Consider the following 14,985-nt stretch of genomic DNA (forward strand, 5'->3'; position numbering starts at 1 on the left):
AACATGTAAATCTTGGTGGGAAAAATATAATTTTTTTCAGGGGTTCACAACAGCAGTCCCAACACCTTACCACTACTACACATGGCTATCAGTGGAGCCTTGTCTGGCAGCGAAACAGTTCATTCAGCCTCATTTACTGCCTTTAAAAAAAAAGCTTGAAATGGCTGACTTGCTTAAACAAAATGGTTTCTACTGACAATTGAGATGTACAAACTATGGCATAAGGGGACGACACACGGATAAGAGGCAATCCGTAATTTCGATTAAGACATTAATGAGCGAGCTAGGACAGACGTAGTTAATATAACTATTTGTTCAGCACTTTTGAAATGTACAGCGACATAGTTCTTAGAGTGTTCTCCCTGTACACCAAGTCAGAACTGTAGGGTAAATAAAGGGGGCATATAAGCAGACAATGAAAGCTCTTACAATATTCAATGATTAAATTTCTCTAAAACAGGTTACAGGCTACATGTGAAGCACCAAGTCAGAACAGTAGGTGAAATTAAGAGGGGAAAATATACCAAATTATTAGGGTGAGGCACATTGGATACCAACAGCTTACTACACAACATACACTTAACATTACTATCTTAGTTACAGTATACATGTAACGCCCTGGCCATAGAGAGGGGTTTTTGTTCTTTATTTTGGTTAGGCCAGGGTGTTACATTGGGTGGGCGTTCTATGTTCCTTTTTCTATGTTTTTGTATTTCTTTGTTTTGGGCCGTGTGTGGCTCCCAATCAGGCACAGCTGAAGCTCGTTGTTGCTGATTGGGAGTCACACATAAGGAGCATGTTTTTCCTTTGGGTTTTGTGGGTAATTGTTTCTGTTCAGTGTGTTTCCTGTCAGTACTGTTTGGCTGTCGGTTTTCCGTTTTTTTTATATAGTGTTCTCTTTGTTTGAATTAAATGTCAAGATGAACACTAACTCCGCTGCACCTTGGTCTTCTTCCGACAACAGCCCTTACAGAATTACCCACCAACAATGAACCAAGCAGCGGAGGAAGGAGAAGCGCCAGGAGAGGAGCGTTCAGGATTCGTGGACTTGGGAGGAAATCCTGGACGGGAAAGGACCATGGGCTCAAGCTGGGGATTATCGCCGCCCGCAGTGGGAGATCGAGGCGGCGAGAGCTGAGAGGCGCTGGTATGAGGAAAGGGAGCGCAGCAGACACGAGAGGCAGCCCCTTTTTGGGGGGGGGCACACAGGGAGATTGGCGGAGTCAGGCGGTAGACCTGAGCCAACTCCCCGTGCTTACCGGAAGCAGCGTGGTACTGGTAAGACACCGTGTTATGTTGTGGAGCGCACGGTGAACCCAGTGCGCATTAAAAGCCCGGTGCGCTACATACCAGCCCCCCGCAAGTGCCATGCGAGTGCAGGCATCGAGCCAGGGCAGATGGTGCCAGCTCAGCGCATCTGGTCTCCAGTGCGCCTCCTCGGTCCAGGTTATCCTGCGCCGGCGTTGCGCACTGTGTCTCCAGAGCGCTGGGAGGGTCCAGTTCGCCCAATGCCTGCTCTCCGCCCGTGCCGGGCCAAAGTGGGCAATCAGCCTGGAGTGTGGGTAAAGAGCGTCCGTACCAGAACTCCAGTGCTCCCCCACAGCCCGGTTTATCCTGTGCCTCCTCCTCGGACCAGGCCTCCAGTGGGTCTCCCCATCCTGGTCAGTCCTGTGCCTGCTCCACGCACCAGGTCTCCAGTGGGTCTCCCCATCCTGGTCCGACCTGTGCCACCTCCCAGGACTAGGCCTCCAGTGGGACTCCCCATCCAGGTCCGTCCTGTGCCACCTCCCAGGACTAGGCCTCCAGTGGGTTTCGCCAGTCAGGAGCCGTCAGAGCCACCCGCCAGTCAGGAGCCGCCAGAGCCGCCCGCCAGTCAGGAGCCGCCAGAGCCGCCCGCCAGTCAGGAGCCGCCATAGCCGCCCGCCTGTCCGGAGCCGCCAGAGCCGCCCGCCTGTCCAGAGCAGTCAGAGCCGCCCGCCAGCCCGGTGAGTCCTGTGCCTACGCCTAGGGTCAGGGCTCTTTCATGTCTCCCCAGCCTGGTGAGTCCTGTGCCTGTGCCCAGGGCCAGGCCTCCTTCATGTCTCCCCAGCCTGGTGAATCCTGGGCCAGAGCCGCCGGAGCCGCCCGCCAGCCCGGAGCCGCCAGGGACGCCCGCCAGCCGGGCGCAGCCAGGGACTGTAACGCCCTGGCCATAGAGAGGGGTTTTTGTTCTTTATTTTGGTTAGGCCAGGGTGTTACATTGGGTGGGCGTTCTATGTTCCTTTTTCTATGTTTTTGTATTTCTTTGTTTTGGGCCGTGTGTGGCTCCCAATCAGACACAGCTGAAGCTTGTTGTTGCTGATTGGGAGTCACACATAAGGAGCATGTTTTTCCTTTGGGTTTTGTGGGTAATTGTTTCTGTTCAGTGTGTTTCCTGTCAGTACTGTTTGGCTGTCGGTTTTCCTGTTTTTTTGTATAGTGTCCTCTTTGTTTGAATTAAATGTCAAGATGAACACTAACTCCGCTGCACCTTGGTCTTCTTCCGACGACAGCCCTTACGATACATAACTCCCTGGCATATTACATCATTTATGCAGCAGCATACAATATATTTTTGGACTCACCTTGCTGTGCTGACTTGAACAGGAAGGTGGCGCGGCGGTCCTTCATGGGCAAATTTTGTAATCATACTTTGTCATCAAAGTCTGGCATTCTCAGGATTCAATACCACAAAAGACCTTTTAACAAGGCACACCTGTTAATTGAAATGCATTCCAGGTGACTACCTCATGAAGCTGGTTGAGAGAATGCTACAAGTGTGCAAAGCTGTCATCGAGGCAAAGGGTGGCTACTTTGAAGAATCTCAAATATAAAATATATTTTGATTTGTTTAACACTTCTTTGGTTACGACATGATTCCATATATGTTATTTCATAGTTTTGATGACTTCACTATTATTCTACACCGTAGAAAATACTAAAAATAAAGAATATCCCTTGAATGAGTAGGTGTGTCCAAACTTTTGACTGGTACTGTACACTGAATAGAAACAGAAATGTTATTTCAGTTATATCACCTTCAAGTAAACTGGAATCATGTTCAATCAAAAAAGTAAGCTCATAAATAGTACTTCAAATGTTATTTAAAATGTCTCAACAAATATGTTAATTTGTAGGTTTGTAACCCAAGCACTTGGTTATGATACAAGCAGGTAACAGCAGGTCAGTCAGTAATGAGGTGAGGTTTAGGCTCATGAATAATCCAGAACATATCTTTGTCTACCACGTATCTCTGTGTCACACACCTGCCCAACGCATAGTCTGTTGCCTAGCACCTGGAAGCTCCCCCTCTGTGTTGGAGGAAATGGAGGAAAGGCCCAAGGCTGAAGGATACTGAGGCCAATAGGCTTGAACAGGTTTCCAAAAAATCTGACAATTACAGTGAAGCGCAGCTGCTAACTTATGGCATGCGTCCCATATAGAACCCTATTCACTATTGGGCTCTGGTTAAAGTAATGCACTTTGGGATGGCTTCCTATGGTTCCAATGATCAAGTCTTCAATGGTGTCTGATTTTTTAACGAACGACAAATCCACTGTACTTTCTCTGCGAGTCTAGAAAAGACGAGAGAAGACTTTTATACCACAAACCAACAACACAAAACAGCAATTTCCTTCAATTTAATGTCAACAAAAAACTGTAATAGAATTTTAAATAATACAACCATGTCCATATATTTTCCCTACAGTATCTGAATGGGACGTTGTTATTTTGATGATTTGATTTGATTATCATTAGCCGATGTCAATGGCTGGGGTCCGACACATAACGAAAAAGACATTACAGACAAATGACTTTACACATACATGTCAGTACATACACTTAACAAGTAGGTAACATGAGGGAGAGGCGTTGTGCAGTGAAGTGTGGCTTTATTTGTCTTTTGAAACCAGGTTTGCTGTTCACTTGCACTATATAAGATGGAAGGGAGTTCCATGCACTCATGGCTCTGTATAATACTGTACGTTTCCCTGAATTTGTTCTGGACCTGGACACTGTGAAAAGACCCCTGGTGGCATGTCTGGTCGGGGAAGTGTGTGTGTGTGTGTGTGTGTGTGTGTGTGTGTGTGTGTGTGTGTGTGTGTGTGTGTGTGTGTGTGTGTGTGTGTGTGTGTGTGTGTGTGTGTGTGTGTGTGTGTGTGTGTGTGTGTGTCAGTGCTTTTTCAACACATTAATGTTTCTTATGTAAACAAGAAGTGACACAGTCATTCTTTCCTCAACTCTTAGTTGAAGAGCAAGATGTGTCGCTCTGTTCTGGGCCAGCTGCAGCTTAACTAGGTGTTTCTTTGCAGCACTTGACCACATGACTGGACAATAATCAAGATAAGATAAAACTAGAGCTTGCAGAACTTGCTTTGTGGAGTGAGAAAGCAGAGCATCTCTTTATTACGGACAGACCTCTCCCTATCTTTACAACCATTGAATCTATAAGTTTTGACCATGACAGTTTACAATATAGGATAACTTAGTCTCCTCAACTTGTTCAACAGCCACACCATTCATTACCAGGTTGTAAACTGTATTGTAAACTGTATTACCAGGTCTAGAACTTAGGGAATTATTTGTACCAAATACAATCCTCTTAGTTTTAGAGATGTTCAGGAACAATTTATTACTGGCCACCCATTCCAAAACAGACTGCAACTCTTTGTTGAGTGTTTCAGTGACTTCCTTAGCTGTTGCGTATATGGTTGAATCATCAGCATACATAGAAACACAGGCTTTGTTTAATGCCAGTGGAAGGTCAATAGTAAAAATAGAAAAGAGCAGAAGGTCTAGAGAGCTGTCCTGCGGGACACCACACTTTACATATTTGACATTAGATAAGTTTCCATTAAAGAAAACCCACTGAGTTCTATTAGATAGATACTGTAGCTCTGCATCCACAATATGGCAGAGGTTGACACAATATGGCAGAGGTTGAAAAGCCATAACACATACATTCTTTACAACTAGGTTATGGTCAATCATATCAAAGACTGCACTGAAATCTAACAGTACAGCTCCCACAATCTTCTTGTTATCTATTTCTTTCAACCAATCATCAGTCATTTGTTACAGTGCAGTACACGTTGAGTGCCCGTCTCTATAAGCATGCTGAAAGTCTGTTATTAATTCATTTTCTGTCAAATAAATTTCTATTTGGTCAAACATGATTTTTCCCAAAAGTTTGCTAGATCCCTTTCCACAGAGGGTTGGTTCTACATGGAACTCAAAAGGTTCTACCTGGAACCAAAAAAAAGTGTTCTATCTGGAACCAAAAAGGGTTCTCATATGGCAGGAGTGTCAAACTCATTCCATGGAGGGTCTGGTGTCTGTGGGGTTTTGTTTTTTCCTTTCAATTAAGGCCTAGAAAACCAATTCCTTACTAATTAGTGACCTTAATTCAACACTCAAGAACAAGGGAGGAGCGAAAACCCGCAGACACTCGGCCCTCCTTGGAATGTGTTTGACACTTTTATCTTATGGGGACAACCAAAGAACCGTTTGGAACCCTTTTTTTCTAAGATTGTAGTATTGTTGTATTTCCATCAGGAGTGTGACACTTAAGACGAGCAGAATCAAGCAACCTCAATAGTTGCTTTGTGAGAAGGTGTTAAAGTCCACAGTCAGCCGTTGTTATGCAAATACCAGCTGAAAAGTACCATTAGAATTGCTTTGGCTCCAAGTCAGAGCAGGCCAACTGGTGCCACAGTGCAGGCCCGCGTAGATAGAAACAGTAAAGTCTGAGCCTTTTGGACTTAAACAGTGGGGTAAATCTTCAGTGGAAATATGGCAAAAGCACCATTCAGGGGAGATAAGAGCATTAGGTAAGGCTGGAAGATCCCCCCCCCCCACAAAACAAAACAAATACTTATCAGCCATTTAGACCCTTATCTTCATTTGCCTAAACAAAACCAAAAACGTTACTAGAGCCTAGGGGTTGGTCATAGGTGGGCTGTGGGGAGGGTGGAGAGGAAGACTGAACAATCACTGTGTTTGCTCTGTAACCGATGCACCATGCTGTGTGTGATTACGGAGGTCAGCATTACTGGCGGTGATGTAGCAGTAGGGGGGGGCTGAGCATTGTGTTACAACAACAAAAATGTATTGGTGTTGGTTATTGGTGTTGGAAAAATTGGAAATGCTAACAATTGATATCGTCCTCACTACAATATTCTTTAGACATGTCCACATAACCATCTTTAACCATTATAAGGGTTTATTCTTGGATGTAGTGAACATTGTGAAAAATAGCCAGAATCAGTTGTTGAATGAGGTTATTCGTGTGGACAGGGCTTCTTCTTGTCTTATTATATATCACTTTTCACAATTACATTTTTGGTCATTTATTATTCCCAAAGAAAATTTGTCAAAATAGATTTAGAATATTTGACATTGTTTCTGTAATAATTGTTGTGTTTTTGTTTTTATCACATTGCAACTGTAAAAGTACTGGCATGATTTCAACATTTCAATGAGATTAAATATAATCGAATCATCTGATATGAATCATTTGATAGTCTGATATGAAACTGACAGTGCTGCTTTATTGAGGAAAAATGTACTTAAGATGACTGTGATATGTGATTATCTCAACTAGCTACCTTAAGATGAATGCACTGACTGTAAGTCTCTCTGGATAAGAGCGTCTGCTTAATGACTAAACATGTACATGACAAATGGTAGACCAGGCCCCAGGTTTAATTTGGTTTGTTTGTAGGAAAAACAAAGCTATTCAAATAAAGATAAAAAACAACATGTTTTCTTCTGCGTACACAACAGCCGACTCAGGGGACTTTGGATTTGCATGGATTTACACATTTCCAAGATGTTAGACTCCAAGATTTGCAAAGATCCCCAAGGATCTCAATAGTTTTGCAAACTTTCCATTGTGAGGATGACCTTTTTTGTGTACTACAAGGGGGGAGTTTCCTCTTGGTACAGATCTAAAATCAGCTTCCTGTCCCCAATCCTAATCTAAAATCAGTTTCCTGTCCCCAATCCTAAAATGCTAAACTTAACCAAGATCAGCGTCCAGGGCCAACTTCACTCTTCTCTGACTAGCAGCCAGACGTACATGTCCCCCTTGTACTTTGTATGGTGACCTATGACTAAATGTAAACACGAACTTCAGTAGTCAGGCTGATTGGTGGGTTTACAGTTGCTATATTGTAAGAGGTAGCTGCTCTCCTGTTAAGAAAACTGTTCTTGTTGTTGTTGGACAGACTAAGCTTCCCCTTATTCTCTATGTCAATACATGTGAAAACAATTCTAGATCACCTGTACTCCACACACAGAGACACGTACAAAGCTCTCCCTCGCCCTCTATTTGGTAAATCCGACCACAACTCTATCCTCCTGATTCCTGCTTACAAGCAAAAATTAAAGCAGGAAGCACCAGTGACTCGGTCTATACAAAAGTGGTCAGATGAAGCTAAACTACAGGACTGTTTTGCTATCACAGACTGGAACATGTTCCGGGATTCTTCCGATGACATTGAGGAATACACCACATCAGTCACTGGCTTTATCAATAAGTGCATTGAGGATGTCGTCCCCACAATGACTGTACGTACATACCCCAACCAGAAGCCATGGATTACAGGCAACATTCGCACTGAGTTAAAGGGTAGAGCTGCCGCTTTCAAGGTGCGGGACTCTAACCCGGAAGCTTACAAGAAATCCCGCTATGCCCTGCGATGAACCATTAAACAGGCAAGTGTCAATACAGGGCTAAGATTGAACCATACTACACCGTCTCCGACGCTCGTCGGATGTGGCAGGGCTCGCAAACTATTACAGACTACAAAAGGAAGCACAGCCACGAGCTGCCCAGTGACACGAGCCTACCAGATGAGCTAAATCACTTCTATGCTCACTTCGAGGCAAGCAACACTGAGGCATGCATGAGAGCATCAGCTGTTCTTGACGACTGTTTGATCACGCTCTTGTAGCTGACGTGACAGGTCAACATACACAAGGCTGCGGGGCCAAACGGATTACCAGGACTTGTGCTCCGGGCATGTGCTGACCAACTGGCAGGTGTCTTCACTGACATTTTCAACATGTCCCTGATTGAGTCTGTAATACCATCATGTTTCAAGCAGACCACCATAGTCCCTGTGCCCAAGAACACAAAGGCAACCTGCCTAAATGACTACAGACCCGTAGCACTCACGTCCATAGTCATGAAGTGCTTTGAAAGGCTGGTAATGGCTTACATCAACACCATTATCCCAGAAACCCTAGACCCACTCCAATTTGCATACCGCCCAAACAGATCCACAGATGATGCAATCTCTATTGCACTCCACACTGCCCTTTCACACCTGGACAAAAGGAACACCTATGTGAGAATGCTATTCGTTGACTGCAGTTTAGCGTTCAACACCATAGTGCCCTCAAAGCTCATCACTAAGCTAAGGAACCTGGGACTAAACACCTCTCTCTGCAACTGGATCCTGGACTTCCTGACGGGCCACCCCCAGGTGGTGAGGGTAGGTAGCAACACATCTGCCACGCTGATCCTCAACACTGGAGCTCCCAGGGGTGCGTGCTCTGTCCCCTCCTGTACTCCCTGTTCACTCACAACTGCATGGCCAGGCACGACTCCAAAACCATCATTAAGTTTGCAGATGACACAACAGTGGTAGGCCTGATCACCGACAATGACGAGACAGCCTATAGGGAGGAGATCAGAGACCTAGCCGGGTGGTGCCAGAATAACAACCTCTCCCTCAACGTAACCAAGACTAAGGAGATGATTGTGGACTACAGGAAAAGGAGCACCGAGCACGGCCCCATTCTCATCGACGGGGCTGTAGTGGAGCAGGTTGAGAGCTTCAAGTTCCTTGGTATCCACATCAACAACAAACTAGAATGGTCCAAACACACCAAGACAGTCGCGAAGAGGGCACGACAAAGCCTATTCCCCCTCAGGAAACTAAAAAGATTTGGCATGGGTCCTGAGATCCTCAAAAGGTTCTACAGCTGCAACATCGAGAGCATCCTGACCAGTTGCATCACTGCCTGGTACGGCAATTGCTCAGCCTCCGACCGCAAGGCACTTCAGAGGGTAGTGTGTACGGCCCAGTACATCACTGGGGCAAAGCTGCCTGCCATCGAGGACCTCTACACCAGGCGGTGTCCGAGGAAGGCCCTAAAAATTGTCAAGACCCCAGCCACCCCAGTCATAGACTGTTCTCTCTACTACCGCATGGCAAGCGGTACCGGAGTGCCAGGTCTAGGACAAAAAGGCTTCTCAACAGTTTTTACCCCCAAGCCATTAGACTCCTGAACAATAGGTTACCCAGACTATTTGCATTGTGTGCCCCCCAACCCCTCTTTTACGCTGCTGTTACTCTCTGTTTATCTTATATAGTCACTTTAACTATACATTCATGTACATACTACCTCAATAAACCTGACTAACCGGTGTCTGTATATAGCCTTGCTACTCTTATTTTCAAATGTCTTTTTACTGTTGTTTTATTTCTTTACTTACCAACACACACACACACACACACACCTTTTTTTCGCACTATTGGTTAGAGCCTGTAAGTAAGCATTTCACTGTAAGGTCTACACCTGTTGTATTCGGCGCACGTGACAAACAAACGTTGATTTGATTTGATGTGCACTTGTCAATAGATTTTGCTCTGTAGACATTTAGGGCCAGTTTCCCAAAAATCAGATGAAGCCTATTCCTGGATTAGGCACTTTTGATGGAGAATTAGAGTTTTCAATCTTGTAAAACTCACAAAAATCACATACTCTTTGCTAACTATGACTCTAAACTGCTCCATTACGACCACCAACAATTTTTCTCATTCACATCATGCAACCACTATCACCATGGAGACCAGACAGGAGAAATATTTGTAGGCGGCCATCCTAGACAGCTGCCTCACGATTGGCTGTGTGTGTCCCTGGGTTAAACAGCAGAGGGACTCTGGGTATTTTACCTCAGCTCAGACCAGAGCATCTCACATATCATAACATATAATCCTTCCATGTAACTACAGAAGATGTTTTTCTCAAATAAAGAAAAACTAATTTGGATTTTTCCAATGTCAATTTGGTTTCGTTGGATACATACGATCAGGGGCTACTGATTAAACTTAACCGCCATATTAAATTCTCCACCTGCTTTTTCTCTTTCAGCTTCAACAAGGCTGTAATGTTCTGATGGATAAACAAACACACACACACACACACACACACACACACACACACACACACACACACACACACACACACTGACCTGTTTAACCTTCCCGTTGTCCTCATATTCTGTATACACCCCATGTCCTCCGGGTCAAACTCTCTCGCCTTCACTAAACCCCCAATGAGCATATTTGGGACAGTATGCATGTGCACAGCCTTTGCAGATATATTTCTTACACCTGCAGCACACAGTATGTGTTTTACAGTCCTTCTTTGGTGGGCAGATCTGACACCTCTTCCTCTTACTTGCCCCAGCTGGGGCAGTAGCTGGGGCAGTGGCTAGGGCAGCTGGCTCCTCAGGTTGATCACGAGATCTAGCTCTCTGAACAGCTTTCACAACTGCTGCAGATGCATCTGTGTGGGGGAGATGCTCCCTTCATTTGATGAATGGCATTACAAGTGCCTTTCCCAGCTGCTCCAGGAACACCCTCCTCTTGTTACGAGGCATCCAGGTAGGGTTGATCTCTCTCCATATGACAAAAGCATTGTAGAAGGAAACATCAATGATGTTGTGGAAGAAGACCAGGGGCCAGCAAGCAGTCATCCTTCTGCAGGTGTATGTTCCAATCACCCATTCTAGGTTGTCCACACCTTCTTTGTTGCAGTTGTAGTCTAGGATGATGGCTGGCTTCCTGTCCTGGCGATCGCTAATTTCAGCCTCTGTGTGCAGTGTGCTCAGAAGTAACACATTCTTGTTTTTCTTTGGGAGGTAGGAAACTAGAGTGGTGGTGGGCGTGAAGGCAAACCTTGATGAGAAGACCTCTCTTTCCTTTGAACCAATCAGTGCAGGTGGGAGCTCAGACTTGTTCTTTCGAACCGTGCCAACCATAGTGACGTTCCTCTTCAGGAGCTGCCGTCCGAGTTCATAAGAGGTGAAGGGATTGTCACATGTGACAAGTGACCCCTCAGTCCCTCTGTCACATCAAGCACAACCCGCATCCCCTGGTTCTTCTCTGGGCCTCCACTGGTCGGCTTCCCGGTGTAGACTTGCATCTTCCAAGCGTAGCTGGATTTGGCGTCACAGGCCACCCATGACTTGATCCCATGTTTTGCTGGCTTGCTGGGCATGTACTGCCAGAAAGGACAACGACCTTTGGCAAGAAGAAATTAGCATCATCGGTAATTATTAGTATCGGTGTCACACAGAAACAGTCACAGAAGTCAGTGGTGAAAATCACTTTTATTATATATATATCAATTGATATTTATTTATAAAGCCCTTCTTACATCAGCTGATATCTCAAAGTGATGTACAGAAACCCAGCCTAAAACCCCAAACAGCAAGCAATACAGGTGTAGAAGCACGGTGGCTAGGAAAACTCCCTAGAAAGGACAGAACCTAGGAAGAAACCCAGATATACCTAGATAACCTATATACACTACCTCTGAATGGAGCCAGTTGCTCATCCACTGTCACGTCAGGCCCTGGGTTGTATAGGACTGGCAACCGCTCCACCCACTTGTCCCAGACCTCTCTTATGGCTGCCAGTTTGTCTGTTGCACGTCTTGTGGGTCTCGACTCACAGGCATCAAATCGTAGCAGTCTTGAGTAAGTGTGAAAGAGTTTGAGTGGCATCGCGGCATGGAAAATTGCCCTTCCACTCTTTGCATCCCATAGACTAGCTCCCATAGACTAAGATTAGCAGCCCTATGTAGGCATGCAGGTCAGTCTCATCCATCCATTTCCAGCTGTCTCAATATTTTCGAAACCCCTCCAGATTTGTCATGTCCAGGATGATTTTTTCTATTGCTGGTGTGATGAACAGGTAGAATGTCGAGGCCATGTCATGGGCATGGGAAACGGCATATGTTGTGGGTCCCGGGGTCATCTCCAGGCCCTTATGCTTTGCCATCCTGCCCTGGTTGTGATATGTTACTGAGGACCATTTGATTTTGCCGTTTTTTGACAGGAAAGTCTCTCTTTCAGCTTGAGGGATTTCTTATTCTTCCTCTTCTTCTGAAGATGATGCATTGTGCTCTGGGTTGTATTCCTCCCCATCTTCATCTTCTGACACATCCTCCACTTCCTTTTCAGAATCAGAGTAGTCTTGCTGGACATTTGAAAAAATCTGTTCTAGAACCTGTTCAGCAGTGAACCGCACAGTAATGGCTTCAGCTCCTTGGGGAAGACCACATGTCTGGACATGTACGGACGTGAACCCATGACAATAGTAGAATATTTTGTTTCCTACAGCTTACATGGGTACATGAATAAAGGCAACAGTTCACTTTTGTACTACTGGGGTCAGTCTAGGACACGTCATCACATTTCAAGTTGAATAATATCATTGATGGGATTGTTTTCACTGATGTTAAAGAAAGTCTCACTGCCTCCTTCTCACAAATGATCCAAAACAGAATAAATAAAAAAATAAAGTTGGTTCAACACAGTGGCGGGTCATTTTGACGCGAGGACAGCGGGAGGGTTAAATGACAGGAGTGATGAAACCCACTTGGCTAACCTCATTTCTTATGAACAAATCAGCTTCCATCCCAGATTTACACCATGGCTACCACCCTGTGCGAAGTGGCTCTATACCCTGCTGACCAAACCTGGTTTCAAATACTATTTGAAATCATTTCAAATACTTTATCTATGCTTGAATGAGCTTGCCTGGCTTAATGGACCAATATGAAAGTCCCAAAATGGCACATAAGGCAGGCTAGAGCAAACACTCAAAGTATTTTTTAATATTTTGAATACTATTTGAACCCAGATCCACTGCTCACTTGTCCTCTGAGAGCATCTGTTCTAGTAACAGCATATCTAGGACAAGCTCCGGCTCATCTCTTTTCTATTCCTGACCTTTTGAAAGGACACCTGATGCCACCTGATGCCACCTGTTTGCTGCTGAGAATAGCTTCCACCCACTCTGTCTACTGCCTGGGGAGTGTGGCGAAAGATGCCATTTGAGCTACCATAGCCTGGCAAAACCAGACTGAAAGCTGTGCCTTCTTGAAACAATGGTGAGTGGCCAGCTAAGCGTTCAGTTTGGCTTAACCAGGATATATTTAAGCTGGCTCAGCCAGAAACCCACAAAGTATATGTGGATAATACTTGAGTACAATGACTGTTCAATACAATGACTGTTGACTACCAGACGCCATCTGCAGGCATCAGGGTTGTGTTCATTAAACACCAAAAGGAAGAAAACTGACTGAAACAGGGAGGGACTACCTGGACTTGTCCAATAAGAAATGCTCATTTTGATTTTCTGTAGCAAAATATTTTCCATCAGATGGGGCGGCAAGTAGCCTAGTGGTTAGAGTGTTGGACTAGTAACTGAAAGGTTGCAAGATCGAATCCCTGAGCTGACAAGGTAAAAATCTGTTGTTCTGCCCCTGAACAAGGCAGTTAACCCCACTGTTCTTAGGCTGTCATTGAAAATAAGAATTTGTTCTTAACTGACTTGCCTATTTAAATAAAGGTAAAATAAACATGACACAAGTTTCCCAAAACTCTCCTTACCTGTCAAGGACAGCTCCCAAAACAGCACACTCCAGTCTGGCATGCACACTTGGATAAACATACATTCATACTGTAGAAAATGATATTGCCTCATTATAATTACGTAAGAAATTATTAATGAATTACTGTAAATGACAAGTTTACTGACCTGGAATAAACAATCAACCACATTTTCAAGTACTGAAATACCACATAACAAATGTCATGCTTCCAGACAGAAAATATATTTTTCACAAAACAGCATGGCACCCTGACTATTCTGAACTATACCAACAAATATTTACAGTATATAAACAAAAACACAGCAAGGATTAAGTCAGTGTTTTTGTCAGTATGGTGGTGTGTGTTTGTGAATGATCAGCCCATGGGATTGTGGGTCGGGTTGAGGAAAAGGAAGTGTCTCTCTTTCCCTATATCAATCTGCCACTAGGTGTTGATAAAGCAAATGAATATTAAAATACTGATCAGATAAGTCAAACTCCCAATCCACAAACAAGAGCCCACTACTCCGTCAGAAATGACCCCAGTCCAACATTGTCATAAAAACACTTGTCCTTAGTTACAGCTCTCAGAATAAAAAGTATTTTGGGAATGTGAAAACTCTTGCAGAACCACATTGAGTGAAAAAGTGCAGAAGTGGCTTATATCATCCACATCATCCCTCTTCCTATCATTTTTTTAATCCCCTTCTTCAGTCTCTGCTCTCATCTCAGACGTCCATGACACAGGCTGTCCTGCATCATTAGCTGGTCCATGTGACATTCTGCAGGGTCCTGTGGCTAGAGGAGACACTTGCTCTTCTCCAGCGTAGAACCACACCTCACTCCTCATACACATGAAACCCACCAAGCAAGCATTGGAGTACAAATGTATTTTTCCTGATGTAATTGTTGGATACCAAAGCATAGGAGGCTCCTCCAGGAAGGGAAAATGATAAACAATACAAACAATGAAATACCAAAATATCTAAATGTCGTCCATGTAATTAAAACGATGCATCTGTTTACACCATTGACAACAAAGTTTTCGCTCTTCAAAAATGTATGATGTTTTAAGTCACCAGCTGCCGCTGTATCAAAGACTCATTCAAGTATTCACCGTAAACACCTCTTTACAGCAGCTGCAATGACTATAGGTCTCAGAAACCATTGAGATACTGGTTTCTTCCGTCAGAGATAAAGATATCTCACTCATCACTATATCAACACTAACAGACCCTCCAACAACTGACTGGCATAGCACCTGGCATAGCATTGTGCCCTTATTGT

The 14,985-nt window shown here is 44.6% G+C and overlaps 1 pseudogene; it reads right to left on the reverse strand.

Moving 5' to 3' along the window:
- Positions 1–3,773: 3,773 nt before the first annotated feature.
- On the reverse strand, positions 3,774–12,101 carry LOC115174421 (piggyBac transposable element-derived protein 4-like; annotated as a pseudogene).
- Positions 12,102–14,985: the final 2,884 nt, after the last annotated feature.

The sequence above is a fragment of the Salmo trutta genome, chromosome 35 (assembly GCF_901001165.1).
Source record: "Salmo trutta chromosome 35, fSalTru1.1, whole genome shotgun sequence".
Classification (NCBI taxonomy): domain Eukaryota; kingdom Metazoa; phylum Chordata; class Actinopteri; order Salmoniformes; family Salmonidae; genus Salmo; species Salmo trutta.